The following is a 26636-nucleotide window of genomic DNA, read 5'->3' as shown; positions in this document are numbered from 1 at the left end:
CTCCCGCGGGCCATGCAGAGCTTTAGTTGGCCCTAATCTGCCAACCTAGGAAAACTGTGTCCCCAGCCTCAGGACCCTTAGGGTGGGAGAAGAGGGTAGGTGGGGGCAGTGGAGTTTTAGTGAGGAATGAAGACAGAGGTCTAGATCCCGCTGGGTCTGGAGCCCTCTGAGAGACTGTCCTATCCTTCTTTATTGAATAGCTTCCCTTTCGGTCCTCAGTTTCCCCTTCAGTATTTCCTGTCTGGGCGTGATGGGAGAGGGAAACTGAGACACAAAGACTAGAGGGATAGAGAGGTCCTGGCTGGCCAGGCTGGCTGGACCCCTACTACATCCTCTCAGGCTTGGACCCACGGTGATAGATCAACTTCTTGGAAAACTTGGGGTGGTTTATGAGTTTGGGAAGGAAATTTTCCTGTTCAGTGACATAGCTCTGCCTGGAGGTAGAAATGTCTTTCCTTACTTTTTCCTTGCAGCCAATGTCTGCCCCTTCTGTTTTTGCTGTTCCCTTCCAGCCCTTTCAACCCTTTTGGTGTTCACACTTGACTTTTCAGGAAGGAGTTCAGTGAATGGAAGGAAGATGGAAAAGGCTTCCAAAAGGAGCATTCATTGAGTAGTCACAGCCTGCCTGGTGCATCTCATACTCTGCTTCTTAATTGCTGGGTGACCTTGGGCAAGCTATGTAGCTCTCTGAGCCTCTGTTTCATCCTCAAGCATATGGGAGTAAGAAGCCTGCCTCATAAGGTTGTTATGAGAAGTGGATGAGATAATATGTATGAGGTGCCCAGCCTAGTGCCTGGCACACAGTGGGTGCTCAAAAACATTGTGATTGTTGATTGTCAACTGGGAGTACTGGGGGCCAAGTGTTACCTCGGGCAGGGGTACTGAAGGATCAGGCAGTTCTGGGAGGAAACCACTTCCTCCTGAGAGACTTCACGGAAGCCTCAGGTGCCCACACTTTGCTGGAGAGCGTCTCTGCACCTGTGGACTCCAGCTCAGCGTGCTCACCTAGCAGAGGTACAGAGGGTCTGGCTTGCAGAAGGAGCATCTATGTGGTGACATTTCTGCCCTTTCTGGCTCTCGCAGTCTTTTCTTCCCTGAATGGAGAATGAATTTCTGCTTCTCTCTCGTTATTCTGTGTATCTGGAGCAGAGTTTTCCCACTCCTAACTCCAGAACTTTCCCGTTTTCTTGCTCCTCCTCAGTCTACCCCTTTTCCTTCTGCCCTTCCTGTGCCTGTTTCTCTTAATAGCAATGAACGTTTGCACATTTGCACGAGTGCTTTAGGCCTTAGAAAGCATTTTGCACACATTATTAGATTTTATTCTTTTAATTCCACAAGAGCATAACACATTGGCCAAGAGATCATGTTGTTTTACAGATGAGGAGGTGGAGGCACCACAAGGTAGAGTGACATCCCCAAGGTCTCACAGTGTAATTCTTCACCCATTCACCCACTCTCTGTCTCTGGGATTTCATGTTTCTTTCTAATTGTCCCTCATTGTCTCCTGGAAGACATTTCTCTATTCTTACCTGCCCTGTCTCTTTTTGCTTTTCATCTCTTGGCAGCAGTGAGATACATTTAGAGAGGATCAGGGGATAAATATCTTGGCAGTTCAGTGTCTTGAGTAGGGGGCCTGGGTGATCTGGAGAGCTTAGGAGAGATGGGACAGAAGATAGCCCCTTTTGTGCAGCAGCCTCCTTCCTGGAGACAGGGGGATGTAGCCAGCCTGATGAATCTCACATTCATCCCCTACCCCTTGCTGGGGGGATGCAGCAATCTTGCTCTGCCCAGCTAAGGAGGCCAGCCAAGAGGGGAGAGGGTAGGCTGGCAAGGGAATGGCCAGATGGATGGGCTTGGAATAGGATTTTCCTCTGTAGGAAATGGGACCCGCTGGTGCTGAGTGCTCCACCCAGCTGGTGAGTCTTTCTTTGAAACCACAGCTCTTACCACTGCCTAGCCTTTTTCTCCTGTTGGGAAGGGCAACTGGAAGCCCAGCGCCACAGCAGAGCTCTGCCTCCGGATCTTATAGGTCAACTTGGGAGTCATCTTGTCCATCCCCTGCTTCTAGGCAAGACTCATCAGGATGTTTATTAAGTTTTTCCTATGGGCCAGACACTATTCCAAGTGAACAAGATGGATAAGGCTGTCGCCCTCATGGGACTTATATTCTAAGAGAGGAGAAGGGCACTCAGTAGGCAAACCAGTTATGAAAGGAACATTGAGTTAGAGGGGGATTCAACTCACCTAGCCCTGTGAGACTCCTTCGAGGAAGTGTTGTGAGAGGTGGGACCCAAATGATGTCACATGGTGATGTGAGGGAGGGAGAGAGCACTTGTAAAGGCCCTGAGGTGAGAAGAGCTGGTCATGCTTCAGAGAAGGGCACATGACTGGACACTAGTGAGCCCTGGGGAGTTTGGGCCTAAGAGACCTGATCTCATTTCCACTTTGAGAAGGCCATTCTGGTCTTGAGTTGACACCAGGGTAAGAGCCAGGATATAGACCAAGAGCCTGCTGATGTTGCTCATGTGAAAGAGGGTGGTGACTTAGCTCATGGTGCTTGCAGGAAAGGCAGCAAGGAGGGGCTGGGTCTAGGCTGCCTTGTGTGGAAAGCCAGAGCTTCGCTGATGGATTGGACATTGGGTGTGAGAGAGGATGACTTGAGGATGACTCCCAGGTCTTGCCCACGTGGGGTAACTGAGTACACGTGGTTTTACTTACTGAGATGGATGAAATGTGTGAGAAATTTCTAGGAAACCGGCTGTGCTGTGCTTGGTCTCTTTTTCACAGTTCTCCCACACACTGGGGGTTTCTTGCTGATGTCAGACCTTTCCAGTTCAGCCTGCTCTGGCCACCCCTAGTAAATGGCTGGTTCTCAATGACTTAACATGCCACCTTCAGACTCATCAGGCAGCATGAAGCTGTGGCTCTCACTGGGCCTGTATTATTTATACATATTAATGTACTGTAAGAAATTACCCCCAAATTTAGTAGCTTAAAGCAGCAATAAACGTTTATTATCTCATAATAATAAATTGTTGTTGGGGGGTGGTCAGGACTTTGGGAGTAGCTTAGTTCGCTGGGTCAGGCCAGGAATCTCTAATGGGGTTTCAGTCTTCTCAAGGCCTGACTGGGGCTGGAGGAACCTCTTCCAAGGTAGTTCTGTCATGTGGCTAGCAAATTGGTGCTGGCTATTGGTGGGTGGCCTCAGTTTCTTGCCACTTGGACCTCTTCATAGGGATGCTTGAGTGTCCTCACAACATGGCGGCGGGTTCCCTAGAGTGAGTTATTTGAGTGAGTGTAAGGCAGAAGCTACAATATTTTTCATATCCTAGCCTTGGGAGATACACACTTTTATTTCTACAATACGGTCAGCAGGTCAGCCCTATTCAATGTGGGAAGAGCTTACTAAAGGGATTGCATACCAAGAGGCAAGAGTCAATGGAGCCATTCTGAGGGCTGACTACTGCAGATGCCCAGAGATAGGACGGTGCTGACCTAGCTGCTGGGAGGGGACGGGAGTGGTGAGAGGGGCAGGTGTATAGCAATCAGACATACCTGGGTTTAAACTCTACCTCTGCTGCCTTCTAGCTACATGAGATGGGTTGTGGAGGAGTAAATGCATGTCAGAATATATAGTAGGCACCATTCTCCTTTCTTGGGATAATAGGCAAAGCTTGGAAAGGAGCCCAGGTGCTCTGTGCAGCTCTTTGTCACTTGAACCTGCTTGAGAGGAAAATGCTCATGTTGGTAGAGGAGGAGTCTTGGTACTTAGCTCATAGTTAATGTTACCTGCATGTAGATTGCACAAAAGAAAACTGAGATCTGGGTTGCAGCTTCTAGAATAGTGAGTGGTCCATAGTAGGGGTGCCAATATGGGAATAAAAAGTTGAAATAAAGAGATGTTGAGAAACATATGCTTTCGGGGGAGATTGAAGAGGTGGATGAGAACAAGAAAGAAGTAATTCCCTTTAAAAAGTCTTCCTACCTCCTGACATAGAGGGCTCTTCAAATAATAATCCTAATTGTTTCCCTTTGTCTAATTCGGGTATAACTCATACTGGCGAGTATATAAAACTCAAATGTACATCTTGATAAATTCGTACATTTACTGTATATGAACCCAGCCAAGATCTAGATTCTAGAACATTCCCAGCAGCCCAGAGACAGTCTTTCTGCTCCCCTCCAAGTCAATATTCCCGAAGGTAATTGTTATCTTTACTTGTACCATTAGAGATTAGTTTTGCCTGTTCTTGAACTTCATATAAATTGAGTCACACAGAATGTTTGCTTTTGTGTCTGGCTTATTTCACTCAACATTATGTCTGGGATGCTCATCTGTGTTCTTGCGGGTTGCATTGGTTTGTTCTTTTTTATTGCTATGTTGTATTCCATTATGTGAAGAAACCACAATTCATTTATCCATTCCACTGCTGATTGCCATTTGGGTTCTTTCCAGCTTTTTAGGCTGTTAGGAGCAGATCTGCCATGAATGCTTAATCACTTTTGTCTACACAGAACTTTGTAATCCACAAAGCATTTTCACTCATTTTTGCAGTCCTACGGGGTGGTGGGATACGGGGTGCCCCCCATTTTATAGATCCCACATTGCTGCCCAGTGGGGGTAGCCAGCTTGGTGAGTGGCACCACTTGATACTTGTGCAGCCCTGGGATAAATTGTTGGGGAGCAGCTGGGAAGGGAAGGGAGAACTAGCACCTGCGAGTGAGCCAGAGGACACTAGAGAGAAGGGCCTGGCACAGATAACTGGAGTCTCACTGTAGTTCATGGGAGCCCCACTCATTAGCTGTCACCTACATTTCCTGGAAGAAGGAGATTCTCAACCTCCCTTAATTCACATCCACACCCCTTACTGGGGTTCTTAACTTCGTTCCCACCCTTATCCCTCCTTGGGATCCTTATGTGTCACCAGTTGTTTCTGTCCTGTTGAGGATAGTAAATGAATGACCCAGGATTTGTCTTCTGCTTGTATCTTAGTGCATGCACCCGCTGTGTGTGTGTGTACACAGCAGATTTTCTTCTGTTTTACTGGTCTCCTTTATCCCCACTCTGACTCTGCAACCTCCACATCCATCTTATTTACATATTTATTACTTTAAGTAAACTTTTAATTTCAGAATATTTCCGGACTTACAGAAAGTAGAGTACAGAGAGTTTCTGTGTGGCAGGCACCCATTTTCCCCTAAAGCCCAGGTATGTTTCTGAGAAATGCTTTCTTCGCTCTTTATCTGCCCCTTGTTTTGAAATAGCAGTTCCAGCTGCCAACAGTGACGCCTTCCAGCCAGATGGATTTTGTCTGCTTCAGGTCAGATGAGGGTTGAGTGAAAGGGCCAGGCAGCTGCTGGGCAGATCACCCGGGCCTCAGACTTCAGGTGGCTCTCTCTCGCCCACTGACCCCTTCCTTACCTCTCTCCTGCTTTCTTTCCAGGGCCTGGCGCTTCCCTGTCACAAGTACCAGTTGGGGTGGGGCAGGAGGCTACAGTGATGACTGGGTCTCCTCCCCTGTACCAGAAGGGCTTAAATCTCACCCTTTAAGCTTGAAAAGAAAGGAAATCCCATAATTAACCCCCACCTTTCAGTCACATTGCACACACCTGCAGCCCTCCTTTGCAGTTGGGTTGGAGGCTTGTATTCTCCTGCGCCAGGAATAGCCGGGTGGGAGGAGATTTGTGGCTTCAGAAATTGCTGATGGCCTTGAGCCTAGTAGGGTGTTTGTGCTCTTTGGCCGCGGAAATTTGACTGCTGAGTTTAAATCCCAGCTGCATCAGTGACTGGGTGTGTGACCTCAGGCAAGTTACTGAACCTCTCTGAACTCCAGTTTCTTTCTCTGTACCATGGTAATTCTAGTAGGACCTATCTTGTAGAGTTTTGGTGAGCAGTGGAATGGTAATCTAATTAAAATGCTAAGCTCAAAATTAAGTGGTCAAAAAGTTACTAACATTTAGTTTCTTATGTTTTGTTCCTTCTGCCTTCTCCTACTGAGACCAACAAAGTTTATAGCCATCAAGGTGGTTTTGTATGTTTTCCCTTCTCTTCTTTCTCTCCATTATCAAGGAAAAGTGAGGAAATTATGAAGGAAAAATGTTATGTCTTTTGCTGGGTTGCCCATCTCATGGCATTGATGACCTCTACTAGTGGTTTGAGAGCCTGTCTCTCATAGAATCTCCTGAGTGCTTTAAAAAGCCTGCTGCCAGGGTTCTTTCCTCCAGAGATTCTGAGTTAATTAGTTTGGGGTATTGACTGGGCAATACCACTTTTAAAAGTGGTAACCAGTGGTGAGAACATAAAAGGGCACAACCACCCTGGAGGCAGTTTGGCTATTTCTTAAGAAGACCAACATACGCTATTGTACAATGCAGCTGCTCCACGCCAAGGTATTTACCCAAGAGAAATAAAAGCATGTCTTTTTTATTCATAGCAGCTTTATTCACAATAGCTCAAAACTGGAAAGAACCCAAATATTTAACAACAGGTGAATGGATAAAGAAATTTACACACACTTGATCTTAGCCAAAAGGCCGAGAAGCGATTATAAAGAAATTTAGATATCATAATACAGTGGGACACTACTCAGCCATAAAAAGGAATGGATTATTGTTAAATACAACAATTCAGTAACTCTCAAAAACATCTGCTGAGTGGAAGAAGCCAGACACAAAACGAGCACGTGCTGGATGGTGCCATTTTTATGAAAATCAAGAAAAGGCGAAACTCTAATGAGCAAGAGCAGATTAGCAGTTGCCTGAAATTGGGGGTGGTGGGCAAAAGGGCATGAAAGAACCTTCTTGTGGGGCTAGACATGGTCTCTATCTCGGTTGTGGCAGTGTTCCAGGTATATGCACCTGTCAGGGCTCATTAAGCTCTATTCTTAAAAGGGATGCATTTTATTATATGTAAATTATATCTTAATACATTAAAAAAAAAAACAACTTTCCGCATGCATCTCCTTAGCAGCCACATTTGAGAACCACTAGTCTATAGCTTCTGGAGATCAATCTCTGCCCTTGTTCTCTTGGTCAGCACTGAGCGCAATGCCAAGTACTTCACAATGCTTGCTGGCTTGAGGACTTTCTTTACTTTTTTTTTTTTTTTTGTAGCAACTTTATTGAGGCATAATTTACATACTGAACAATATAGCCATTTAAAGCGTACTATGCGATGATTTTTTGTAGATTCACAGAGTTGTGTGACCATTAGCTAGCATCCTCCCGTCTCTCTAGCTCTCTCGCCCCAGCTCCAAGCAACTACTAATCTTCCAGTCTTGATATATTTGCTGAGTCTGGAGATTTTGTATATGTGGTCTCCATGACTGGTTTATTTTCCTTAGCATTGTGTTCATGGCATATCTATATTGCATATAGCTTTTTTCCTTCTTATGGCAAAATAATATTCCATCATATGAGGAATATTCCATTTTGTTTACCCATTCATCAGTTGGTAGACTTTTGGATTGTTTCTACTTTTTTGGCTATTATGACTGACGCTGCCATGAGTATTCATGAACAAGTTTTTATGTTGGCCTATGTTTTCATTTCTCTTGGGTGTATATATTAATTCTTCAGAGTGGAGTTGTGGGGTCCTCTGGCAATTCTGTGCTTAACTTTTTGAGGAACTGCTAGACCAGCGGTTGTCAACCTGTAGGTTAGAACTGTATTAAAGGGTTGCAGCATTAGGAAGGTTGAGAACCACTGTGCTAGACTATGTTACAGAGTAGCTTAGTATTCTAGGGCTGTCCTAAGAAAGTACCATAAACTTGGTGAATTAAAACAACAGGACTTCATTGTCTTACAGTTCTGGAGGCTAGAAGTCCAAAATTAAGGTGCCGGCAGGGCATTGCTCTCTCTGGTACCAGTAGGAGATCCTTTCTTGCCTCTTCCCAGCTATCAGTGGTTTGCAGGCAATCTTCAGAATTTGCTGGCTTGTGGATACATCACTCTACTCCTCTGTCCTCAGATGATACTCTTCCTGGGTCTTCACGTCATTGTCTGTCTGTGTCTTTGTGTCCAGATTTATATAAAAACACATCATATTGGATTGAGGCTGGCCCTAATGACCTCATTTTAGATCGATTATGTTTGTAAGGACCTTATTTCAAATAAGGTCACATTCTGAGGTACTGGGGGGTGAAGACTTTAATATACATTTTGAAGGGACACGATTCACCTCTTAACATAGCTGTGCCATTTTCCACCCTCACCAGCAACATACAAAGGTTCCGGTTTCTCCACATTCTCACCAACACTTGTTATTATCACACTTTTTGATTACAGCCATTGTAATGGATATGAATTGGTTTCTCCTTGTGGTTTTGATTTGATTTTCCTGATGACTAATAATGTTGAGTGTCTGTTCCTGTACTTATTGGTCATTTGTATATCTTCTTTGGAGAAATGTGTATTCAGATTCTTTGCCTATTTGTAAAATTGAGTTATTTGTCTTTTATTATTGAGTTGTAAGATTTCTTTATATGTATAGGATATAAATCCCTTATCAGATATATGATTTGAAATATTTTCTTTCCATACTGTGGCTTGCTTTTCTGCTTTGAAGCACCAAAATTTCAAATTTTGATGGAGTCTAATTTATCTTTTTTTCTTTATTGGCTTGTGCTTTTGGTGTCATATCAAGAATTCATTGCCAAATCCAAGGTCATGAAGTTTTTCTCCTATGTTTTCTTCGGAAAGTTTTATAGTTTTGGTTCTTACATTTAGGTCTTTCATCAATTTTGAATTAATTTTTATACATAGTATGAGGTAAGATAAATGTTGTTTTTTTTCTCTGCGATCATCCAGTTGTTCCAGCACCATTTGTTGAAAAGACTATCCTTTCTCCACTGAATGATCTTGGTACCCTTGTCAAAAATCAGGTGACCATAGATGTAAAAATTTATCTTGGTCACTCAATTCTATTCCATGGTTTGATACACACACACACACACACACACCTCCTTATACCAGTAGCACACTATTTTGATTACTGTTGTTTTGTAGAAGTTTCAATATTGGGAAGTACGAGTCTTCTGACTTGGGTTTTTTTCAAGATTGTTTTGGCTTTCCTAGGACCCTTGAGGGAATTTTAAAATCAGTCCATCAATTGCTACAAAGAAGCTAGCTGGGATTCTGATAGGCTGTGCAATGAGTCTGTAGATCAATTTAGGGAGTATTTCCATCTTAACAATATTGAGTCTTCTGATCCATGAGCATGAGATTTCTTTCCATTTATTCATATCTTCTTTAATTTCTTTCAATAGAATTTTGTAGTTTTCACAGTAAAGATTTTTTTAAGTGAATTATCTTACATTTTGATGCTTTTTGATGCTGTTTAAAATGGAATTGTTTTTTTAATTTTATTTTCAGATTGCTCATGGCTAGTGTATAAAAATACAGTTGATTTTTATATATTGATGATTTATCTTGTGACCTTGATGAACTCATTAGTTAGCTCTAACAGTTTTTGATGGATTCCTTAGGATCTTATACATACAAGATGATGTCATCTGTGAATATAGTTTTACTTCTTCCTTTCCAACCTGCATGATTTTTATTTCATTTTTTTTCATGATTGTCTTGACTGGAACCTCCAGTCTGTATTGACTAGAAATGTCAAGAGAAGAAATCCTTGTCTTCTTCCTGATCTTAGAGGGGAACCATCCAATCTTCTGCCACTAAGCGTGATGTTGACATGAATTTTTTATAGATGCTCTTTATCAGCTTGATAGTTGAGTGTTTTTTAAATCATGAAATGGTTTTGATTTTATCAAATCCTTTTTAAGATGATTATGTGTTTTTTTTTCCTATTGGTAGAGTATATTACGTACATTGATTTTCAGATATTAAAACAACTTGCAGTCCTGGGATACATTCTGTTTGATCATGGTGTATAATTCCTATTATTATATGTTTCTGAATTTAGTTTGCTAATATATATATTTTTTGGAGATATAGTCTCACTATGTCACCCTCGGTAGAGTGCTGTTGCGTCACAGCTCACAGCAACCTCAAACTCTTGGGCTTAAGTGATTCTCTTGCCTCAGCCTCCCAAGTAGCTGGGACTACAGGTACCCACCATAACGCCCGGCTATTTTTTTGTTGCAGTTGTCATTGTTGTTTAGCTGGCCTGGGCTGGGTTCGAACCTGCTAGCCTTGGTGTATGTGGCTGGTGCCGTAACCACTGTGCTATGGGCACCGAGCCAGTTTGCTAATATTTTGTTAAGGATTTTTACATTTATATTCATAAGAAATATTGGCCTGTAGCTTTCTTTTTCTTGTAATGTCCTTTTCTAGTTTTGGCATCAAAGAATAAATTTCTCTTCTACTTTTTTGCAAGAGTCGTTGAAGAATTGATTTTGCTACAATTCACCTGTTAGGCTATCTGGGCCCAGACTTTTTTTTCTTTTTTTAATTTCAGGGTACACATGATTAGGTTACATTTTTTTTAAATGTGAGGGTACACATGATTAGGTTACATTGTTTGCATTTGTTAGATAAAGTTCTACATGCAGTTGAGCCCTTTGCCAAGGGAGTGTGCTGGTGCTGTGTAACCTTACAGTGTGTCCATTAGGTGAGAATTTACTCATCCTCCTCCTACTTCCCCCTTGAATTTAATTGTATTTTTCTCTCGTGTGGGCATATAGTTGTTTATGTATTGGTTTCATGTCCATGTTATGCATTGGACACTTGCTTTTCTATTTTTGTGGTACTTTACTAAGATGAATGTTCTTCAACTCCATCCAGATTAATACAAAAGATGTAAAGTCTCTGTTTTTTATGGCTAAACAGTATTCCATGATATACATATACTACAGTTTATTAATCCATTCATGAGTTGATGCGTATGACTCCGCACCTTGATGATTGTGAATTGAGCTACGATGAACATTCTAGTGTAAATGTTCTTTTTTTTTTTTTTTTTGAGACAGAGTGTCGCCTTTGGTAGAGTGCCATGGTGTTATTGCTCACAGCAACCTCAAACTCATGGGCTCAGGCAATTCTCTTGCCTCAGCCTCCCAAGTAGCTGGGACTGTAGGAGCCCATCAAAATGCCTGGTTATATTTTAGAGTCAGGGTCTTGCTCTTGCTCAGGCTGGTCTCGAACTCCTGAGCTCAAGTGATCTGCTCTCCTTGGCTTCCCAGAATGCTAGGTTTACAGGCATGAGCTACCATGCCCAGCAATGCAACTGTTCTTATAGTAAAATAATTTTATTTCTTCTGGGTAGATACCTAGCAATGGGATTTCAGGATCAAATGGAACTCTCTTAACTCTTTGAGGATTCTTCATACTTCTTTCCATAGAGGTTGTATTAATTTGTAATCCCAGCAGCAGTATAAAAGTGTTCTGGGCCTAGGCTTTTCTTCATGAGTATTTTTTTTTTAATTTTCCAATTGCTAACTTAATCTTTTTATTTGTTATAGGCCTATTCTGATTTATTATATCACTTCGTATTTTGTATCTTTCTGGGAATTTGTCCATGTTATCTTAGTTATCTAATTTATTCATAGGATTACTTCATAATCCTTTTTATTTCTATAAGGCCAGTAGTAATGTCCCCTCTTTCATTTCTGATTCTAGTAATTTGAGTCATCTTTCTTTTTTCTTGGTCAGTCTAGCTAAACCTTTGTATTTTTTAAAAAAATTTTTCAAAGAATGAACTTTTCCTTTGCAATTACAGGGTTTCTAAATTGTAACAGCTTTGTTGATAGCTGCTATTTATTGTGTCCTTTGCATGGTGGCTGTTTGACTCTCATCTTATTGAACCCTTGAAACACCATGCATAAAGCAAATGTGATTGGTCATGCTGTCAAATGAGGACTTTGCCTTGCTCCAGTCATGCGGCTAGCAGGCAGTGGAGAGGGTTCTAGGTCACGCCTGAGTTCTAGCTCCAAAGCCTGATGGATTTTACTACAGCAGGGGTCCTCTCTTGCTCTACAATTGGCCTTTACCCTCCATGGCTGAGACCTTATCATCATTTTTTGACTTCATCATCACTAAGGAAAAGAGCCATGGGTGACCGTTCCCTTGTTCCCTTGCACTGTTCAGTGTCTCAGCATCATCTATTGAGTCTATTAAGCCTATCCCTGTCCCCTCAGGTTTGGTCCAGTGGTTTTGGCGGTAAACCTAAAGGTCTGCATTTTTCTCTAATATCCCTAGCTGTTCTGTGCTGGGGTTCCGGACAGCACCTCACTAGCCTGTGTTTGCCCCTGGAAGCTCCTGCCCATCTCTGCTGGACACAGGCCCTGAGCAGGTTGCTGCTTCCTCTGGTCTCTGGGTGCGCCTGGCTTTGGTTTTGCTTGGGGTGGAAGTCAAGGATGAGGTGGGTCTTGGCTATTTCTTCTCTGCTTTATAAAAAGTTGCAAGAAGTTATAAAATCCTCCCCCCTTCATTTTCCTAAAGTTCTCTCTGAGTACTAGGGGCATAGGACAAATGTTTCTGGGGTAATGAGCAGGCTTGGAGCATGTCCCTCTCGTGTATACACACTCCTGGCTCTGCACTGGTAAGGAGGGGCCGGGACTATGGGAGAAAGAGACACGGAGCTGTGACTGGTTTCTCATTTTTCTGGAATGTGGCTCCCAAAAGGTCTCATATTTTTCAGCATTTCTGACTCTGGGGCTGTGTAAACATCACAGGAGGGTTTCCTGCATCTGAGAGACTGCAGGAGCTAGAGAGGGGGAGGGTGGGAACCCAGAACAGAGAGAAGGTTAAATGGAGAATTGAGAGAGAGGAAGCAGAGAAAAATTCTGGAGTCTATATTAATTTGCATTCCCACTAGCAACGTAGAAGTGTTCCCTTTTCTCCACATCCACGCCAACATCTCTGGTCTTGGGATTTTGTGATATGGGCTAATCTTACTGGAGTTAGATGGTATCTCAAGGTAGTTTTGATTTGTATTTCTCTGATGAGAATTGCCTAACTATAGAGTTTGGGTTTTATTCATCTCTTAGCTCTTGAATATTTTTTAATAAAAGAATGGCATTTAAAAAAAAAATTCTGGGGTCTGGGTGGAACAGGGATGGTGGTAAAATATGCTTAAGGGAACAAAGGCCAGAGGAGTCCCAGTAAGTGTGAGAGGGATCTAGCGAGGCTGGGATCCCCAAGGTGGAGACCAGAAAGGCTGGTGCAGGTTAGGAACCTGTTAGTACAGTGGGAGGGGGCCCTGGGTGCATGCCAGCTCCCTGGCTGCTTCTAGCTTTCAGCTTGGAGGTCTGCTGTGCCAGCTGGAGCAGCTAAGCAGGGTTACGGAGGCCTTTGCTGGTGGGCTTCCCCCTCCCAGGGTGTGCTGAGCCTGGCACTGGGGTGTTGCAGACCCCTGCCTGCTGGGGCACCACCTGTGGTTGAGAAAGCCAGTTGGTGCAGAGAGAGGGCCTAAGATGTTGCCTGCAAACCCAGCATTATCTCCTACTGGGCTCTCCTGGAGGCCAACATTTACTCTTAGCCTTCTGAGCTTTTCGAGCTACTGACCTAGACCCGTTGCCAGACCCTGGATGACATAAGAGGGGGCCTGGTGGAGTTGGAGCTCCTCTGACCTTGGGGTGGGTGGATTCAGACCTGCTGTTTACCTGAGCAGTGCAATACCAGGAATAGTACCTGCCCCCCGAAATTGGGTCTCTTTGGCTGTGTAAAAATGGTGACATTGATATCTTGCTGATACCATGCTGACCTTGCAAGGTTGGTGTGAGGATTAGAGAAAACGGAGGTAAAATCCTGGCATGTGATAGGCTCTTGCTCAATAGATAACTCTTGTTTATTATTCTGAGATCCTAGGATAATAAAGAGCTAGGTGTCCCAGAAATAACAAACTACTAAATGCCCCAGAAATCCTCCAGCTGGCAGGTTGGGGCAGCTCCGCAGAATGACCAAGGCCCATTCCCCAATACCCTGCCCCCTTCGGTTCTCTGCCCTCAGCCACCTATTGGCTCCGGGTCCTCCAGGCTATTCTTTTTCCCTGTTCCACCCCACCTAGGACCTATGAGGCTCTTGCTCCCTCCCTTTGGAGGTTCTGGCCCCTGGCTGATGAGTGACTTGGCCAATTGTCCCCCACAGTGTGCAGGCAGGTGGGATGTTAGCGGGGGGCCATTAGGAGGAGAGGGGTATGTGTGTCCTGGGGCACAGCTGAGTGCAGAGCAAGTCACAGATTAACCCCCTGGATGTTTCCTCTGGCACTGGCCTGGGGCAGCCAAGCGAGTGGGTTCAGACCAGATTCTGTTTGAGGAAGCAGGGGAGGAAGGTCACTCGTGGGTCACACGTGGTTAGAGGAGGAGTCGGAGAGCTCTGGTGCCCAATCCTGCCTGGGGAACTCACACTGGCTTGGATTCCACATCAGTGCACAGCTTCATACATCCTTGCGCACACAGGATCTATTTAATCTAATCCTCACAGCAACACTACCAGATAGGTATTAATACAATCGCTAGGGCACAGAGGAGGAGATAGGCCCAGATTGCGGAGCAGTGTGCTCACATGTATCCAGGGACAGGGACTTGGACTCAGCAGGGGAGAGGTTTGAGGAGACAGTTGGAGCTGATCACCAAATCTGACTTTTCCTTTTCAGCACTCATTATCTCTGATGTTAGGGCAAGTTGCATAGCTTGTTTGTGACTTGAGTCCTTTATCTGTAAAGGTCATAAACACCAGCATTATGACCTGGCTTGTGAGGTTATTGCGAGAATTAAATGCATTAATACACATCAAGTGCTTAGAGCACGAGATAAATACCAGCAACTATTATCGCACTCCCCTGCGAATGGTGTTTGAGGATAGAGGCTGCAGTTGGGTTGGGTGGGGGAAGGGAGTGCAGACTGGCTTGCCCTGTTCTGCTTTCCTGAGGCCTCCTGAACCTCCCGGGCAGACAATTGGAATGTTCTCCATTGGGCTGGGCTGTCTTGTGAGGTGGTAAGCTCACAGCAGCTGTCTTGTGTCGTGGGGAGGACATGAGGTTGGACTGAAGGCAATCAAGGCTTTTTTTTGTTCTAAGATTTGGGGACTCTGGAGTCAGAGATGATTTGTTTCCTGTCTACCTGCTAACAACTGAGTGGCCTTGGAGCATTTTCTGAAGTGCTCTGCTTAGTTTCTTCTTCTGTAACCTGGGGCCTGCAGGGTGTGGCAAGGATTACATGAGCTAGGTGTACAGGGTGCTTTTCAGCTCCTGGTGCACAGTGGTCAGCGGTCTGTGACAGCTGTGGTTGTGGTGGTGGCATCCTGGTTATTGTTGTCAGATACTGAGTCTGGCTCTCTCCAGGTCATGATCCAGAGTTGGAATTCCTGTGCCACTTGTCCATCGGCCAGGCCTGTTTGCTGTGTCCCTGGGCAGTCTTCATTCAATTCATCCTCCTCTGCCCTCTTAGTCAAGCATCCGTTGTCTCATTCCCTGGGGCATCTGGGCACCTTTCCAGATGACATCTTCTTCCCTATCAAAGACTTAATTATTTATTTATTTTTTTGCAGTTTTTGCCGAGGCCGGGTTTGAACCTGTCACCTCTGGCATATGAGGCTGGTGCCCTACTCCTTTGAGCCACAGGCGCTGCCCCAAAGACTTAACTTTTTTAAACTGTCTTCTGGCTCCCATTCTGAGCCTGACCCATGTCTTCCTTAGGAACCCAAGATTTTGTTTTTACTATTTATTTTGAGATGATTAAATTTATAGAAAACTAGTAAAATATAGGACAGAGAGTTTCCATATACCCTTCACCCAACTCCTCTGGTTGAAAGCTAACATAGTTATCAAAATCAGGACATGCTCATTCATCTAATGCTGTTAACACATCTGTGGGCGGTAGTAGAATTTGCCCAGTGCCCTCACTATTGGCCTATTCCTGATCTAGGATTTAATCCAGGATCCCATGTTACATTCAGTCACCATGCCTCCTGAGCCACTTCTTATCTGGGACAGTTTCTCCATCTTTCTTTATTTCTTATGGCTTTGGCACTTTTGAAGAGGGCTGCTCAGTTATTTTGAAAAATGTCTGTCAGTTTGGGTTTGTTTTTCTGTTTCCATCATTCCTTCTACATTTATTAATTGGAATATTACTGTAAAGAACTGTCTTATCCCCACTTATTCATCTAATTACTTACTCATGTCAGTGTGGACACCTAGACATTTACTTCATTCTACAGGTTATAATCCAATGCTATCATTTTTCCTTTGATCAGATTAAACTGGCAATGGCCAATGGAAGCTCCTTGCCTTGGTTCTTGATATCTTATCTATTCTCTGTATCAGTCAGAGTTCTCCAGAGAAACAGAACCCATAGGATATATATATATTAAGAGATATATTGAAAGGACTTGGCTCCCAGGGGCCTGGCAAAGCATAAAACATTCAGTGCACACCCGGAACTCAGGCAGGAGTTGATGTGGCAGGTTCTTGAGGCCAAATTTTTTCTTCTCCAGGAAATTTCTCTGTGTGTTTACTCTTAAGGTTTTCCTTCAACTGATTAGATGAGGCCCACCCACATTGTGGAGGGCCATTTCCTTTACTTAAGGTCATTGACTGTAAATGTTAACCACATCTACAAAGCATCTCCATACAACACCTAAATTAGTGTTTGATTATATCACTGGGTACTCTACTCAAGTTGACACAGAGCCAACCATCACCAATTGTTAGTCTCTAGGAGGCATGAAAGTCATTTCATGTCAGTGTGGGGGGGAGGGGGCAGATGGAGAATACAGGGGTCTTATCAAGCTGATTTGGGATGGAATTGTGTAATTTTGGTACAGACCTCTTTAGTTTTCAGATTTGACCTTTGATTCCTGCCCTCTGTGAGAATGTGGTCAAATCCCTCCTTTCATGTGTGAAGTTGGAGGTGGTGTTCAGAGGGATTTTAAATGCCTGCCTCTGAAGCCAGAATGGGAATGCCTCTCCACAGGGCTTGGCTTCAGGTACTTCTGGTGGTTGGAGAGGACACTCCCAGCCTGCAGTTTTCATTCCTTCTGGGAACCTGGGTTACTCTTCCCTTCTGGGGAGGCTAAGGTGGTGTTGCCAACAGCAGTTCCTCTTTCTAGTCTGATCAGTTTAGAAGAGGATAATCAGAGAAGCCAAAGTGGGGTAACCACAGAGTCAGGCAGGAATTGTGGCATGTGTGTGTGTGTGAGAGAGAGCAACATATCCTGAGATGACAGCAGGGAATAATATAGGGTGTCCCTAAAGTTGCCATACATAGGGAAAATGGGAAATGATAGCTAAATGTACCTTTATTTGTAAAACATTTAGTACTGGCCGGGCATGGTGGCCCATGCCTGTAATCCTAGCACTCTGGAAGGCTGAGGCTGGTGGATTGCTTGAGCTCACAAGTTTGAGACCAGTCTGAGCAAAAGAGAGAGCCCATCTCTACTAAAAATATAAAAACTGAGGCAAGAGGATCGCTTGAGCCCAAGAGTTGGAGGTTGCTGTGAGCTATGATGTCACAGCACTCTGCCCAAGGTGACAGATTGAGAGTCTGTCTCAAACAAACAAAAAATTTAGTACAACATGCAGAAAAATTTAGTAGCCAACATGCAGAAACTGTTTTGTAAATATTTTGTAAATAAAAGTGCATTTAGCTGCAATTTCCTGTTTTCCCGTGTATGGCAACTTTGTGGGAGACTTTTGGAACACCTTGTAATTGGAGATTAAGAGAGATCTTCTGGGACTTGAACCAGCAAGGGGCCAAAGCCACTGAGCAGGGCTCCCTAACTGGCAGAGCTCCCTGCCGTTCTGTAAGCTCCTGGAGGGGAGAGAAAGAGGGCGGAAGGTCTGGCTTTTCCAGGATTTGGAAAGAGGAAGTGGAAGCTAGGGAGAAAGGGACCTTGCAAAAGAGGAAAATCCTAAGTGTATCCTAACGTCCTGTCTTATTGAATGGCCTGGGCTTCCCCCTACCTCCCTGCACGTCATCTATTCGTGTTCTTTCCATGAGGGGAAACTGAGGTCCAGGAAGGTTCCACCGTCAGGAGAGGACCTGGTACCAGACAATCATTAGGGGTAACCAGGTGACTTTCTTGTTCTTCCAGAGGACAACCTAGGAGGAAACAGGTTGAAACTGTAGCTACAAGGAACTGGGAGTGTCCTAAGGAGGTGCCTTCTGGTAGTGGTGAACCAGAAAAGAGCTCCTGGGATTCCTTTTGCTGGGATGTCAAGGATGGCAATGAATGTATTGGGCAGGGGAAGGCAAACCTTCCTGCAGTGGTGGAGTGTCTCTGGAAGGGCGGAGGGGTGCCAGGTCCTCCGGCAGTTGCAGCTGAGGGAAGATGGAGGCCAGCCCAATTTTGTCCCAGGGGCTGAGCGGGATGGCGAGTGTCGGCGGCTCGAACAGGGACACATGGAGCTGGGAGTCTGTCGAAGCAGGAACTCCCACTTTATTGTAACATGCTGCAATTTTTATACACTTCGGCTAGGGGGCAAGAGGTGGGAGCAGGAAGGAGGGGGTACGTAAAATGGGGTGACAGGCTTCAAGCCAATAAAATCTAACCCCATCACCTGTATCCAGGTAGAGGCCCTTTCAGTTCGGGTCTTGCCGAGTTACTCCTATGAGGAAGTGCGCGGATAGCATTAACTCGACTCAGGCTTAGGAAGTTCCTCTAGGCCTCAAGTAGGCCTTGCCCACGTGAGAAGGCCCAACAGGTGGGGAGCTGAGTGGCCTGGCCCTGGAGGAGAGTCTGGGAGTCCTGGCCTGCCCTACACTGACCTGGGGAAAACAGTGCGGGCCACCTTAAGACCACATCTGTTCTCATACCCCTTCCCCTGCGTTCACCCTCGGGAGCCCAGCTGGAATTGTACCAGCTCAGTATGGGCATGTAGGTTATTCATATTTCCTGGGAGGTCTAGTTGATTGATAAAATGGGGAAATGAGTGTAATATCTCAAAATGTGAGGGTCACAGGGGAATCAGTAATAAAAAGGTCCATTCATTGTTCATCAGAGGGGCCAGAGGAGTACCCTGGAAAGGCTGTCTATTTTCCTGGGGGCAGGAACCAGGAGATGGGACTAGTGTCAGTTAGCATCCTTGGATAGCAAGCTGGACCAGCTCCAGCCTCAGTTTCCTCATCTGTAAGATGGGAAGAATGAAAATACAGTAGAACCTCTATAGGTGACCATCTCCCTGCACTGACCATCTCTTTAAATTGACCTAATTTTCATAGACCGGACATGCACCACATGTATATATCAGTATAGCTGACCTAGTTCCTTATGTTGACCACTTTTGTATGTTGACCAGTTTGTTACAGTCCCTTGGGTGGTCAGCTTACAGAGGTTCTACTGATTGTAATACCCTGCTGGCGGGTTGCCGTGAAGAGCTTTGTAAACGGTGTACATAGTGGGATGGATACCCACTGGCTGGGGTGATGAGTGGGGGGCTGGCACTCCTTCTGACCCCGCCACCATGTGAGTTACATGAGGCTCTCTGCAATGGTTTCTCCTCCCCCTACAGCCGTCACCTTCCCACCTCTCTGCACACACACATGAGGACGAGGATGAACACTCTGCCAGTTCTGAATAGGGCCTGACCTCAGCCGCCAGGCATCTCCCCTCACCCCACCCACCCAGCCTGAGGCCCGCATTCCTGGAGAGGCCTGGAGAGGCAGGGGCTGCAGCCTCCACTTGCCCTTCTCGTCTTCCACCCTCAGGGGAGTCTGGCTGCCCCTCATGTCCCATGGCTGCTGCCCATCCTGCCGCTTCCTTCCTTCCAGTCTATTATTATAGCGCATAATAGTAATAGTAGTAGTAATAATAAGAATAGTGGTTAGCACTTACTAAGCAATTAGGCGCCAGGTTCCATGATAAGCACTTTACATGGGCTGTGTCAATAAATTCTCAAAATAGCCCCATGAGAAAGTTGTTCTTGGGGTTGTTCCAATTTAGCAGAAACTGAGAAGGTAAGGTGGGGAGGGGTAAACTGAGGCATGCCCTGCACCCACAGCTAAGGAATGGGTGGAGTCAGGCCCCCAGTGCTGTCCCTGTAACCTCCCCTTACCCCCCCACCCCCCACCCATTGGCACAGCACTGGGTTCCCTGCAGCCTCTCTCAACCCAGGGCATAGGACACTGGTCCTGAGAGAAGATGCACCAATGGGAGGTAAGACTTGTTCAGGGGTCTGGGGCTCCCTGGGGCCCCTGGGCTGCCAGGGAAGGTGGCTGGGGATCTCCTGCATGCTGAGGGTTTATAGTTTTGAGTCCCTCGTTGTTCCACGCTCAGTTTCCTACAGGTATGAAGTCAAGAACCTAGGCAAACAGGCAGCCTTTCTGGGGTGCTCCCCCAGCCCCTCTGTTTTCAGGCCTGTTTTAGGCTCCAATGGATAATGAATGGACCCTTTTATTACTGTTTCTTCTGTGCACCTCACATTTTCAGAAATTATACTTATTTATTTCCCCATTTTATTAATCAGACAACATTCAGACTACTAATTAGAGCTCCCAGGAGGTGTGCCTAACCTACATGCCCATACTTAGTTGGTATAATTCCAGCCCAAAGCACAGAGGCGTGATGTGAAATTTTGATCAAGGCTCGCAGCCTTCCCTTCCTTCCTTCCAATTCCTCTTCTGGTCTAACTTCCATTCAGTGTGCTGCTGTTTTCCCTTCCTTTCTTGTTTTGTGTGATGACTGTCCAGGTTCCCCAAACCTATCATGCAGCCCAGGCCCTCCTGCCTTCCTCTTTCTCCTTTCTCTTTCACGGGTCTCCTCAGCTCTCTGTGCAGCCTCAGCTCCTGCTGGACTGGGTAGCCTGCCTGCCTGCCTACAAAATTCATCAGACAGATGGGTTCAAATTCGGGGTCTGTCACCCACCAGCCTTGGGACCTTGAGAAAGTCACTTGTCCTATCTCAGTCACACTTTTCCTTATTTGTCAAATGGGCATGCTGAGGTCTACCTCTGATGGCTGAGGGGACTGGAGAAAGTAGAAGTGCAGAGCAGCGGGGCCGCCCTCGGTAACCAGCTGCTGATGTTGCCACCGTTGTTTTTTTTTTTTTTTTTTTTTTTTTTTTGTGGTTTTTTGGCCAGGGCTGGGTTTGAACCCGCCACCTCTGGCATATGGGACCGGCGCCCTACTCCTTGAGCCACAGGTGCCGCCCGTTGCCACCGTTGTTGACCATCCTCATTCTCCATTCTGGCCCCCGCCGTGGCCAGTGTGCTCATCCTCTGCGGGGGTGTCTTGGGTGCGGCCATGAACCTGTGTGTTCAGGATGCAGACGAGCATTTGGGCTGCGTGGGGACGTGTGTCAGTTTTCCACGCAGCGGGGGGTTAGGGTGAGCACGCAGCTCCCCTTCCCATCTGACTCTTGGTTGTCATCTTCCTACACTATCGTTCACTCTGTTTTTTTTTTTTTGTTTTTTTTTTTGTTTTTGGCCGGGGCTGGGTTTGAACCCACCACCTCCGGCATATGGGGCTGGCACCCTACTCCTTTAAGCCACAGGCGCCACCCTTGTTCACTCTGTTTTTAAGGAAACCATTTTCTTTTTCTTTTTTTTTTTTTTTTTGGCCGGGGCTAGGTTTGAACCCGCCACCTCCGGCATATGGGACCGGTGCCCTACTCCTTGAGCCACAGGCGCCACCCACCATTTGCTTTTTCAAAAAATCTTTTACTCATTCTAAGTGATAGAATTTATGGGTTTGATCTTCTATGATATATTTTAAATTTTTTCTAAATTCATAAATATATGTAAATATTACAATTGTTGAGCCATGTTTCCAACTGAAATCATCTTTCACACTTTAGGAAACATGGGATCAGAGGAACTTCTCCACTGTCTTTTTTTTTTTTTGGTCTGTGGTTAATTCTTTATTATGGGAGATTTAAGAGCTCTACAGAAAGTAGCAAGAATAGTGTAATGAACTCTGTACCCACCCCTGCTTCTACAACCGCCGACTCTTTGCTGTTTTTGTTTTATCTGTTCCCCTCCCCGCTTTTCTTGCTGGAGTCTTTTTTAAAGTAAATCCCAGACATGATATCATTTCACTTTAAATACTCCAGTATGTGTTATTAACAGATAAGGACTTTCATTTTTAACATTACGGTAATACCATTATCACAGTTAACATAATTAATAATCATTTCTTAAGGTCAGCTACTACCCAGTCCTGTGTTCAGTTTTTTTCTCATTATCTCATACATGGTCTTGTGATGGTTAGCTGGTTTGAATCAGGCAGATGGACTTGGAACTAGGCTCTGTCTAGCCTCTCTGTTTCTGTAGTAATCATGTGTCGACATTTCACTGCCTCTGTCTTGTCACCAGTCACCTGGTGATGCACGCTCACTCTTTCTGATGGCTCCTTATTTCATAGTTTTTGTCCCTATCCTGCCCCTTTGCCTGCCTTCTAGGCTCCCAGATGGTGAAATCCGGAGCTCACTGTCCAGCCCCCTTCCCTCTGCAACGTTGGCCTGAGGGCCTCACCACCCTGTCCCCATAAAAGAGCTGGGAGTGTGTGGAGACGCAGTGGGAGGAGGCAGCACCTTGAGGTGAAGTTGTGCAGGGAGGGGCAGCTCCCAGCTGCTTCCTGCCTGTCCCATCCCATAAAGTCCCCTGAGATGTCCTTGTAAGGCTGCTTTCTTGCTCAGAAGGGGCTGGCTGTGGGGTCATGGGTTCTGGGAAGCATAGCTGCCTTACTGGGCTGGGTGCAGGCTGGCCTGGGGTGGCCTTGTGGGAACACACCCCTCCTTCAGCTGTACTCCCCAACGTGGCCCTGTTCTCCGTGCTCTTGGCCTGTGCTTTCATTGTCAGCCAAGGTCCTGCCCTCTCTGAGCCTGGTAGGCTACTCTCAAGCTTTGGGATGAAGCTGTGACCTTCTCTGATCCCATCTCCTTGGGGCTGGGAAAGTCACCCCCTGGAGTCCTTGGCTGCTTCCGCCTTCCTTCAGGAGGTCTCATGCTTCGGTTCTGTTGGCTGCTCTGGTTGCTTTGTGGGGCGGTGGGGATACTTGTGTCCTTTGCCCAGTTTTCTCTCTGAGATCCAGGGAACCTTTTAGGAAACTGCAGCCTTTCTCCCGGCTGAGGCGTTCTCATTTGAGAGGTGCCAGGGCAGCTCTAGACCTCATTGCCTGAGCTACATAGAGGGATGCTTAAGATTTAGGGGTGTGTATGTACATGCTTGTGTGTGTGTCCATGCACAGACTTTAAAATTGCAGCCCTAGGAGATCAGCGGGCCCATGGGGTGAGAGGAAGAGACTGAAGTGGGGGGCTCTCCCTGGGGTCACCAGGATCCCACTGAACCTTGCAGCTCCCACGTCTCCATTCCCTCTTTGCCACTGAATTCCTTTGAATATTTCAGATTCCCCCTCCTTGTCTTCACATCTTTGTTCTTTTTCTTTCCTGTCTGACTTTTTGGTGTCCCTGTTACCTCCCCCTGGCCTGTGTCCCTTAGGACTCTGTGTGTTCATGTCATCCCCCAAGGGGCCTGCCTTATTCCCCAAGCTCCAGCCCCTTTATCTTTGCAGCTCTGAAGTTTCCTACAGAGCCTCTGTGCCTTCTGCTTGGAGGGCTCATGTCCTCCTGTCCCCTGCTTTGGGCCACTTGCTTGAGGCAATTGCAGAGGTCTGAGAACATCTCACACATGCCTGACACTTTGTGGAGGCGTCGCTCTTCTGTCTGTGCATTACCGAGAATCCCCCCATTCCTGAGCCTGTAAGGAACCAGGGCTGTGTCCTTGAGAGGGACGCTGGGGATGTGTGACCCCCAGACCCAGCCGGGAGGGACGAGATTGTATGAGGCCATGGAAAGGGCCCTGACTATGGAGTTGGGAGACCCGGGTTCATTGCTGGGTCTGTCACTTCCTTGCTGTTTTGTCTCTGTGAGCCTCTGTCCCCTCACCTGCCACATGACTGCAATAACAAGGAAGTAAGGTACTTAATACACCCTCAGTAACCTCCTGCCACCCCATGCTCTGCCCAGGCACTGAGAAGCTGGTAAGTGAAGCAGCCTGGAGGGACAGGTGGTGGGTGTTCCTCTGTGGGAGAGGATGACTTGTAGTTGGGCCCATTTCTCAGGAAGAATACAGACCTCTGCTTTCCTTCCCCATGCTGGTGTCTCTGGGGGAAACTGAGGCACACATGGGCCTGGGGGCCCTGGCCAGAGGGAAGCAGAATAGAAGGGAGAGTGGTTGGCCCCTGGCCAAGGCACGTGTGTGGGTGGCGCTGGGGCCTCTGCGGGTCCTGTGAGTTCTGCGGGTGTGGAATCCACTGGGGTGAGACACGAGGCTGGGATGTGCCAGGATGCTTGGGGCCGCTTATCTTGGGCCAGGAATGTGCTGTGGTATTATTAGCTTTTGGAATACCACCCACGGGGCATGGCGGACACCTGTCCAGCCCTGCCTGCCCAGACAGCCCGTGGGGCCTAAGCTCCACCGCCCATGGAGGGAGCTATGAATGTGCCTGTGGGCCTGTGTGTGTGCATGCATGCATGCATGGGAGTGTTCCAGGGATCTGTGTGTCTGTGGGTCTTATGTACATGTGTGAGCATATGCCTGTGTAGGGACAGGTGTCTGCCAGTGTGGACCTTTGGGGCCTTTATGGTCGGGGTATGTGTGCAAAGATTTCCTTGCCTGTGTGTGCAGATGTGTGTGTATGCATGGGTTCAAGTACCTGTGTACCTGTGCATGCACACATAAGTGTGTGAGTATCGCTGTGTGAATGTGCATAATTATGTTATCAAGAGAAATAAACAATTTGTCATGCCTGGAACATTCCATAGATGATAACGTCATTTTCATAGTCCTTATCACCATCACCATCATGACCACAACTGTAGACCCCTCTGACTTCCCTGCATCTGGCCTTGGCATCTCCTGAGATGCCCTGGCAGGAGGGGAACGCCCAACTCATTCTGTTCATGGCATAGCAATGGAGACCCAGAGGGGGCATGAGACTGGCCCGGGGTCACCTGGGAGCCAGGCACAGCCATCAGAGTCTAGCCCCCTGCTTTTGGCTGCTCTTTCTATCACTCTGCACTGCCTAGCTCACACAGGCTGGAGAGACAAGGATAGTCTGGTAGGCTTCCTGGCTCAGGCCAGCTGCTGCCTACAGCCCAAGCCTATCCTGTCCCCCACGCATCTTCTTACAGGACCCTCTTGTCCGTAACTGCTCTCTTGAGTTTTCTGCTTAGAGCAACCTTGATCTGACAGCAAGTCCTGACTCTTTCATAGAAAAGAGAGCAGAAGCCCAGGAGAGGGAGCCAAGGCCCCAGTAAGCCAAGGCTTACTTACCCAGTCTGGGCCAGAAGAGCTAGCCACCTGGCTCTTGACTTAGCTCTCACACCCGGCTGCTTCACCTTCTGCTCCCAACTCTGGCAGACAGGAGTGGAATTCCTAGGAAGCACTGGGCCCCCTGAGAGCTGGACTCCCTCTGCCCACTGTCTGCCCTGCCAGCACATCCCACGTCCTCTCCCTTAGCCCTTTTAGATCACTGTTTGGCTCCCCTAGGGTAGCAGACTCGGGGTGTCACCAGGAATGTAGAGGTGGGAGCAGGCACTTTGGCACCTGGACTCAGAGGGGCAGGGGCATGCACAGCCACATGGGATCTGCTAGGATACCCTGGCCATGGCAAGCTGTGATTGCCCTGGATGCCAGCCAGAGCAGACTTGTTTTTCATAACCACCACCAAGTACTCAGAAGAAAAAAACTGAAAAAACCAACAACAACAAAAACATCAACAAAGTTTTTATTTTTTAATCTGCAGTTAATGACCGCTTAGCTGTACATTATTAAACAGGCAGTTGGATATTTGCCAGGGTAGATGACTTGAGCCAAGACTCACAACCTGAGCACAATGTTCCAAGAACACAGTCCCCTGGGGGTCTCCGGTGAGGAGCACCCAGAGGGATGGCATCCACTATAGCCCCTCACTCTCTCCCCTCCCCTCCCAGCCTCTGGCCTGTGCAGGGCAGGACTGTGTTGTACTTGGAGCCCAGGTATCCTCCATGGGTCCCTGTGGGCCTGAGCAGCTCCTAATGGATGTTGGGATGCAACGTGAGGCTCCTGTTTCCATGCCCAGAGGGGCCAGGCCAGCTTTTCAATCTTCAGGGGCCTGAGCACAGAGTCAAATGCATTGAGTTCCTTCCTATGGTGACTCTGGGACTCCCTACCTCTTCTTCCTGGGCCTCACCTTCCTCATCATTTTGTGTACAAGATTGGACTAATGGACTTTAAATTCATTCTCATCAGCCTTTTTATGAGCCTTGATTGGGTGGCCTTGGGGAGAGGCTGGGGTGATTGTTTCTCATAGTTTGGAGACCTTCTTGCCCCAACTCTGGTCCTATTGGTGAGAGTAGGCGCCATGTCTCAAGAAGCCCTGCTAGGAAGGGGTGGCTACCAGCCTCCTTCACATTGTTTTGGATAGTCCCCCCCAGCCACCTGGGGTCCTCTAGGGTAAAGGACAAATGTCTGAAGGTGATATCCCAGTGGGAGAACAAGCTGAGAGAGTCTGGAGTCAGGGCACTTCCCTTTGGTGAAGTCAGTGCTGCATTAGGGTAAGTGGGTAGAGGCACAATGTGGTGTCCAGGCTACTGCCAGGGTGAGCCCACTCACTGCCTGTGCACTCAGCAGGCTGCTGCTGGCACATGTATGTGAATATGTGTGTGTGTGTGGCATCATTGGTTTGGGACCTGGGTCTTAATGAGCCAGCTCCGAACCTCTTCAAGATAATACTGCATAGCCATTAAGAGCACCA

At 46.6% G+C, this 26636-nt stretch overlaps 1 protein-coding gene across 10 annotated transcripts in view; it reads left to right on the top strand.

The window, feature by feature from the left end:
* The window catches only part of TNS1 (tensin 1), a 218177-nt gene that overhangs the window by 44490 nt on the left and 147051 nt on the right, over positions 1-26636 (top strand). The gene's annotated exons all lie outside the window — the stretch shown is intronic.

This window comes from Nycticebus coucang, chromosome 7 (genome assembly GCF_027406575.1).
Source record: "Nycticebus coucang isolate mNycCou1 chromosome 7, mNycCou1.pri, whole genome shotgun sequence".
NCBI lineage: Eukaryota > Metazoa > Chordata > Mammalia > Primates > Lorisidae > Nycticebus > Nycticebus coucang.
Note: the sequence above shows the minus strand (reverse complement) of the source record. Positions and strands in the feature narration are given on the sequence as shown.